The sequence below is a fragment of the Sus scrofa genome, chromosome 14, assembly GCF_054392235.1.
Source record: "Sus scrofa isolate SSC_HxYL_T2T_F1_AM1 chromosome 14, Sscrofa_HxYL_maternal_Yorkshire_Landrace_v2.0, whole genome shotgun sequence".
NCBI lineage: Eukaryota > Metazoa > Chordata > Mammalia > Artiodactyla > Suidae > Sus > Sus scrofa.
The window spans coordinates 139,672,508-139,680,538 of NC_139396.1; the positions used below are offsets into that span (position 1 = coordinate 139,672,508).

The window sequence follows — 8,031 nt, forward strand, 5'->3', positions numbered from 1 at the left end:
TCAACATTAACTGACAACTTCTTTTATATTCAAAGCATTAGTCATTCTAGATGTTAAAATAATTTTTATGACCCAGAATCCATTATATATTAGGGATTTATTATCACAGTCAAGTAGGTATAGTCTAATGAGGAGTAATGAGCTAGGTAAAGATATTGACAATAAATTATATTTGCATATTAACTAAAAGACTTTGGGGAAATTGGACCAATAATTTTTCAAACAATAAACTTTTTAAATGCCTTGAGTATATACGTGTATATGTATTAAAATTAGCATTTCAGTGTTTTAACTGGTGAAGTAGTGCTAGCTAATCTTCATTACTTCATTGTCTTTGCCCATAGTGGGTGTTTGTAATTATATCCACATTGAATATACAATAAAATATATATTAAACTTTCTATATACACTCTGTTTTTCATTTTACTGGGCAGACGTCTGCAGTGAATGTCAAGAAAATTTGGTCTAGCTTCTCTTGGCCAAGTCTCCAATACCATAAACCCTTAAAATTCTAACATTTAGGCATATCCTTCTTTCGTTGTATTTAGGAAATCTAAATCCTTAATTTAAAATCTTAATCATTAATATATCTTCTCTTACAAAGCCTTTTTCAAGTTCATTTCAATTAAGAAAAATGTTGGTACTTACTAAGCCAAATCTCTTTCCATACCGCATTAATCCATGGCTAACATATACTATCTTATTTGTTCAAGTACTAATTTTGATGTGGACAGCGCCCCATAATATACACACCTTTTCAAGTAGAGACTACAAACAAAACTAATTTAGCAATAATAAAGATTAACTCTAAATAATCGCCTTGAAACTGACTGGATAAGGTTAAAGAAAGAAAAATGATTCATTTTTAACTTATTTATCTCATACTGACTTCCTGTTCTAAATAATCATGTACAGGCATATTGTTATGAATATTCAAAAGGTTTTTTAATGGCTTAATAATTTTTCTTCCTTTGTTTCTAGGAACAGAAATCATGGCACACACTGAAATAGAGGATCGCACTTGTCAGAAGCAGATAAAGTAATGTATCTTTTGATGGTCTGTCTTCCTTAGCACCAACAAAGGCAGATCAGCCATCAAAGAAAAGTGCCACTCCCATCTGGATTTTAATGTAGAAATAGCATAGAGCTGGCTTAGCCTACACTCTCTTGATTAAAGTTAAAATACTCAAAGTAAAACTTTGACTTACCAAGAGTCATCACAATCAAAAACATGTCATAGAACTATTTGGAAATAGATAATATGTTAGCTGCAGTTTCCCAGCATGATGTGTCTGTTCACTTCTTTCCCCTGAATACACAGAAATCAGGAGTTGGCAAAGTTACCTGGAGGAAAGAGGAAAAATCTTATTTTGATCATTTTATTTTTGCTTCACATCTAACAAGGTAACGCTTTTGTTGTTTATCTCAGACCTTTTATGTTTATCTCAGACCTACACTCTGCCCATTTTTTGTCTTCTTTGTGCCCTGGGGTATTGACCTCTCTGGACTGGGTCACTTTGGCTCCTTTGCTCTCTGACTTCTGGCTGAGTTAGCCAATGAGAGACACTTCAGGAATTGGAAGACAGGGAAGATTGAGAGAGGGCAGAATCCTAACCACTAGACCACCAGGGCTACAGGGGAAGATTGATGTTGAGATGCTTATTCCTCCCTACTCCTTTACTGATTGTCTACCATTTTTTGGCAAATGCATTATCTATTGATAGGTCCTGTGGGATCCCTCTTTCATGGCTCCACACTTTTTAAGCATTTCTATTGTATAGCTCTTTTCTTTCGTTCTAAGGAGCCTAATCATGGTAATGGCTAGACTTTGTTGCTGATGCCTGGGTTCATTACCATTTTTTTGTGTGAGTGTGGTTTAATTAACCCTATCCCTAAATTCTATAAAAAGTTACCTTAACTTTAGAACCAGCATATCAGTAAGTATCCCAGAAACAAACAGGAAGCAAATGCAAAGGGTTTATCCAAACAGCCCCAAGAAAACATAAAAGCCTCTTGATCTTTATGTTTAAAGTACAGTGTATAGTTTTTCAGGAAAGGATCAGTTACAGAGATTTTGTCACTAAACTGCTACTTTTCCTCTGTGTTCTCAGAAAGCAAAAATACAATTCCAAGTGGTTTGAAATTTTTTTTGTATTCTCTGACACATACCATGTAATACATGTTCAATTCATGTGAGCTATGCACACAGCAGAACTATGCATAAGGCAAGGCTAATATTTACAGGAAGTAAAAATCTATCCTTTCCTATTCTGCTTAAGGAAGCACACCATAAAGTATGTGTTGAGAATAAGATTGTTACAGGTAAAGCTTGGGACTGTGAAACTTTGTTTTTATTAGTTGTAGCCTATAATTTACAACATACCAAATTCTCTTGTGGGTCACCTATGCCACAGCCAAGAACAGCCTTTCATGAATCCTGAAAGGAAAGATAATTCTCTTTTAGAATCTTCTATTAGGAGGTGAGTGACAAATTGTCCTGCTTCTTCCGATGATTATAGTAGTCCAGCTCTTAAAGAAATATGAATTAAGTGACACTGACACAAAAGCAAATGTGATGTTTTTCAAAATTATGTTGAGAATACTTAGTTATCTAGAATTAAAATAAACTTCAGAAACTATGCATATTGTTAGTTAAGATTAGTCAAAACGACATAGCTCTCACTTTTTAATCACCCCTAAATTTCTCTCTTTAGATATTAATTGCTAGTATAACATGCTTTAACTGGGCTGATTTTCCTTCAGAATCACTAAAGCCTACTTCAGAGTGAAATATGTGTTATAATGAGATGAACAATAAGAACTAATACCTACACAGAAAGAGACTAACAGCAAATAATCCAAGAGTAGTCTCAATACTCTAAATACAGTCTCTGGTTCTCATTAAGAAACATCAAATGGATTCCATTAGCATTATCTTTGTTAGTGAATAAACTCATAAATATTTTGTAAGATTCATGTTTTAATTTTATATTTCTTCTTTTCTTGAAATCACAATACCTTGACATATTCACAAATAGAACTTTGCTTATGTATTTAGATCCTTAAAATGTTCATATATAGCTCCAGGTAACTACAGAGATTAAAGCACATTCTTGCCCTGCAAGTTTAAATTTCACCATCTGTTAACCATATGATGACTAATTAGCAAAATTATTGCATACCACATCTTCAACAGCAACAGGAGACACTGTAGAGGCATTTAGAGCCATTTCATAGGATTGGCTCTAAGTTTTTCTTTATTATAAAAGAGAATACCTTTATTAAACAGTTTTTCAGAGTACTCATAATTTTACAATTTGTTTCCTGGTTCCATTTTAAAGAAAAACCAAAGACTTTAAGGAAAATCACCTGTTTTTCTCACTACAGCATGTAAAAGGTCTCAAAAAAAAAAAAATCCCAACATCAGTAAAGTTATGAAAGAACTACTTTAAGTGAAAAGCACTATGTCTAACCTTGTTTTTTTTTTTTTTCCAGATAAAGCAACTGAGATTTGGAAGGTTTTATTTTCTGGTTTATGTATTTTCTGAGCTGGTAAGCGAGCTAGATCTTGCAGGACCAGATTCAGTTCCCCACTTCCTTCTAATGTACCAAAATTATCCAGGTCAACATTATACAAGGAAAGGAATGGCAGAATTGGGGGCACTGGCAAATCCTATAAATGATTTAATAGAATGATCTTACATTCATAATAAAAGGAGCTAAAGTATGAATTTTCATTAGCTCCAGATTAGTGTTTTTCCAATGTCAATCAGTAAAATAATTATGAAATAAGAATGCAGATTAAACATAGGTTAAAATGCACATTCCTTCCATCCTATCCCTGAAATTCCAATTCAGTGAGTTCAGAATGCAGTACAGAATTCTGGCTTTTTAGGAAGCACACTGAAAGATAGGATACAGGGTTCAAGTGCAATACACTGAGAAAAATTACAAGAGAATAAAGTATAATTTCATATTTCCTACTGGTCATCTAAAAAAAGTCGCAATATTTCCAATGTCAAAAATCCTATGGGTTCAATGGCTTATCATTGATACTTCTTACTAAATCTTATTATAAAATTCTTCAATTAAAAAATGATTATTTTTAGGAGAGATTGGGTGTTACTAAGCAATTTAAGGATTTAATAATCTGGTTCCTACAACTAAACATTGTTGATTAGCAACTGTTCCAAGATTATTACTAGCAACTACAGTCAAGGTGATAAACTAGCCCCAATGTCTGGCAGAGAGGAGTAGAATTAGAGCAAGAAAATTTTGTATTCAGCAAATGAGACATATGCCCAAAATGAATCTCTCTATCCAAGAAAAATAAAGGAATCCCAAAGAAGTTGAAAAAGATAATTTGGGTCTCTTCTATCCTTATGTGCTACAGTTAAAATTTATAGTCAGGACTCTTCCTAACCTTAATGGCACCTCCAAAGAGAGAACAACAATAATGTTTCAAATATCCTCCCATCTACCCACCTTATGTTGCTTTCTTCAGGGCAGATTTCCTCCAGGCAGTCACTAATTGGCATTGGTTATTAGCATAGATGAGATAAGCTGACTTCATGCATTTCAGCTTTCATCTAGTCTCTTGCAGCACTAAAGAGATCACTAACAATAATTTCAAGTAGTTTATTGCTTTGGTTTGAAGTACAGATCATAAAAGTCCAGGTTATCATAGGATGTGGAGGATAAGGAATAGAACTAAATGATTTATGAAAAGGAAAACTCCCTAATAGAGACATACACTCTGTGTGTATAGCGTGCTCATGAGAGGCAGCAGCTGGCGTATGCAAATGATTTTTGTATTACCAAATAAAACCCAAGTCATTTGAAGGTCATCGATGGGTAGTTTTGGACTGAACAATATTTATGAGCTTTGCAGGGCATGAATAGCAAGATCAATAAAGAAAATCTAGGGGTTTCAGAAATGGTAGCAGAATGAAGCTTCAACATCCGTACAATTACTCAGAGACCTTAGTGTTTGGATTCAAACTGAATTTAATACTCATTCAGTTATTGCTGGAAGAGGATATTTACAACTGCATTTTATCTTCTTAGAAGTTTTCAGCACTTATTATAATGATCAGATAGTCCAGAAACTATTAATGTATTCAGTTTTCATATCATTTTGCATAAGGATTCTTTTCAATAAAAGTTAAAAAATGATAAAGGAATAAATGTATTTCAGAGAGACCTTGAGATGTTGGTACTTTCTCTTCACACTAAGCAAAGACCAAGAAGCACCATACTGTGTGATTGTTTCATCAGAACTACAGTAATAATATTTAAGGCTATTTTTCTTCAAAAGAGGATCAAGCATAAGTTGTTCATTTCCCCTTAATAAAGAAGTTAAACTATAGATAGGAGTTACATCTGAATTTGGCCTAAGAAAGTTAAAAGCCCCTCATTCCATCAATTCTGTTCTGCAATGTTATTTAGACTCACATGTTAAAAAATAAAAATAAAAGCTTTACCTTAGTGATCAGTCTTTCATGATGCACTTTTATCTATAGTTAATACTTTGACTTATTGTTTAAAACTAAAACCCACATAAAGGTCTGGTTCCAAATGTAAGGTAAAGATGCTGAACCTTATTTTGCAGTTAAGAAAGTGAAATGGTTTTACCTCTATCCTGCCATAGTGCTATTAAAATCCCGGTTTCTTACACTTGAGATATTTTTTCTAGTTACAGGACAGAAATGCAGAGATAACTTATGCAAGGAGCACCCAAAATTTCCTCCTGTGTGTGAGAAGTAATCAATTAGACTGGGATCCAGCAAAGGGGAATTCTAATTGATTGAGCGTTAGGAGGAAGAATAACAGAAACACTAACGGTCAGAAGGTGGAGGAGGGCAGTGTGAATGGTACACCCGAAAATTTTTCTTTGTTTCAGAACAAATAATACAAGGGTGCTGCTCCTGAGGCCAGTGTTGTATGGAAAATGGCTCCATTAAAGAACAAAGTAAGAGATGGAATCAAAAATAAGAATAATGAAGATTTTTATAGGCAAGAAATTTTAACAATGTGGACTTGTGGTAATAAGTGCAAAAAGCCGATAAAAATAAGAATACACAATCTGATCTCATATTTGTACAAAAGAATTATGAGGTGTAATGTCAGAGGACCTTTGACCAATTAGAGTGATAAAAAAATACCTAATTGGATAAATATGTCTTTCATGGATTTGAACTAGATATATAGAAAGAAATTTAAGCATTAAGTTTTCCTGAAAAAATAAAGCATTACATTTTCCTTAATATCTTTTTGATTTTGATGCCACTATTTGATTTACAAAAATTGAAAGTCTTCACTTGTAGAGATTGATTTACTGCTTTTGCAAAGAAAAAGTACCAGCTCTCAAGAAAACTACCTGATTCTGAATGATTTTACAGGCTCATGGAAGCTTTCGATCTGTTTTTTTGTTGTTGTTGTTATTGTTGATGTTGTTGTTTCCTGATACTGAGGAATTTTCTGTATTACTGCATGACCATATTATTTGTGCTCAGGTCATTTTTTTTTTTCCTTAATGGCTGTACCCACAGCATATGGAAGTTCCCAGGCCAGAGACTGTATGTGAAACCAACACCACAGCTGTGGCAACTGTGGGCTGTACCCACAGCATGTGCAAGCTCCCAGGCCAGAGATTGAACGTGGGAACTATACCACAGCTGTGGCAACTCTGGCTCTTTAATCCACTGTGCTGGCCCAGGGATCAAGCCTGTACCTCCTCAGCAATCCAAACCGTTTCAGTCAGTTTCTTAACCCACTGTGCCACAGCAGGAACTGCCACAGGGTTCTTAACTTTACATAAACCCTCAAATTCCTCTTCACCTCTCCTCTCAATTTTTTTATATTTTCTGAATGAATCTGTATTCCAAACATCAACACTTTCACATAGGTATTGAGTCAATTACTCAGTCTCTCTCCACAGACAGATATAGATGATGCAGATATAGATGTACAAACAATGTAGATATAGACTTTTAAACAAATATATATATATATATAATATACATGATAGATGGATAGAGAAAGATATATGTCAGATAGACAATATCAAGTGTTGATAAAGATGTGATTGCAATGTGGAGTAGTATATGGAGAAATGAAAATTGGAAGACTTTGGAAAATAATTAGGCATTATTTGCAAAGTTGAAAATGCACATATCTTACCAATTATTATTTCTGCTTTTAATCATTTACGCTTTGGAGAAACTCTAGCATCAGTGCACCAAAAGACATGATAAATGTTTATAACAGCAAAATCTGGAGACAAACCACATATCCAGTGAAAGCAGAATGTATAATAAATTAAGGCATATTTTGCTATAGCTTTGGGAATGAATGAACTATGATTACATGCATTAATGTGAATAAATTTTATGAACAACATTGCTTGATAAAATGAAGTTGTAATAGAATACAAAATACGCAGAGTCTAACACTATTATTTATATCAAGTTTAAAAACAATACAAACTAAAGATTATTTTCATAGGGGGATACTTGTCTATATTTTATAACTGTTTTTAAGGAAGAGAGTGATAAATACTGCTCAAAATAGTGGTTATTCCTGTGTGTAAGGGAAGAAAGACATGAACAGAAGGGAACACAGAGCTTCAACAGTGCTCTGATTTATAATCTGAGTGGTTAGTACACATGTGGCCATTTGATTATCTTTTATACTTTATATAAATGTTTCTATATATTTCAAATATTTCAAAATAAAAATATTTAGGATATTATAGTAAATTTTTTTTAAGTTGTATTGGAAAGCTCTGTGCCTTAAACTGAATAAAATGCATGATGTGAATAACAGTACCCATGATGTTTGACTGGGAGAAGAATGGTACTATTAACAGAGAAAACACTGAATACTGCTTATGTCTTTTGAGATACTAAGTATAAAGTTATTATAATAATTCTGGCACATGGAAAACAAACAATCACTATATATTAACTAGTATCTTCTGCCTTTCCAATGTCACAGAATAAGCATTTGGCTTTGGAGCAATAATCACAT

At 33.4% G+C, this 8,031-nt stretch overlaps 1 long non-coding RNA gene across 1 annotated transcript in view; it reads left to right on the plus strand.

Annotated features, from left to right (window-relative positions):
* Nucleotides 1-7,821, plus strand: part of LOC110256696 (uncharacterized) — a 189,114-nt gene extending 181,293 nt beyond the window's left edge. Inside the window, exons 3-6 of the long non-coding RNA XR_002338579.2 lie at nt 982-1,039; nt 1,322-1,404; nt 3,496-3,552; nt 5,903-7,821. This is a non-coding gene — a long non-coding RNA (uncharacterized LOC110256696). The remainder of the gene's footprint in view (nt 1-981; nt 1,040-1,321; nt 1,405-3,495; nt 3,553-5,902) is intronic.
* The last annotated feature ends 210 nt before the right edge of the window (nt 7,822-8,031 follow it).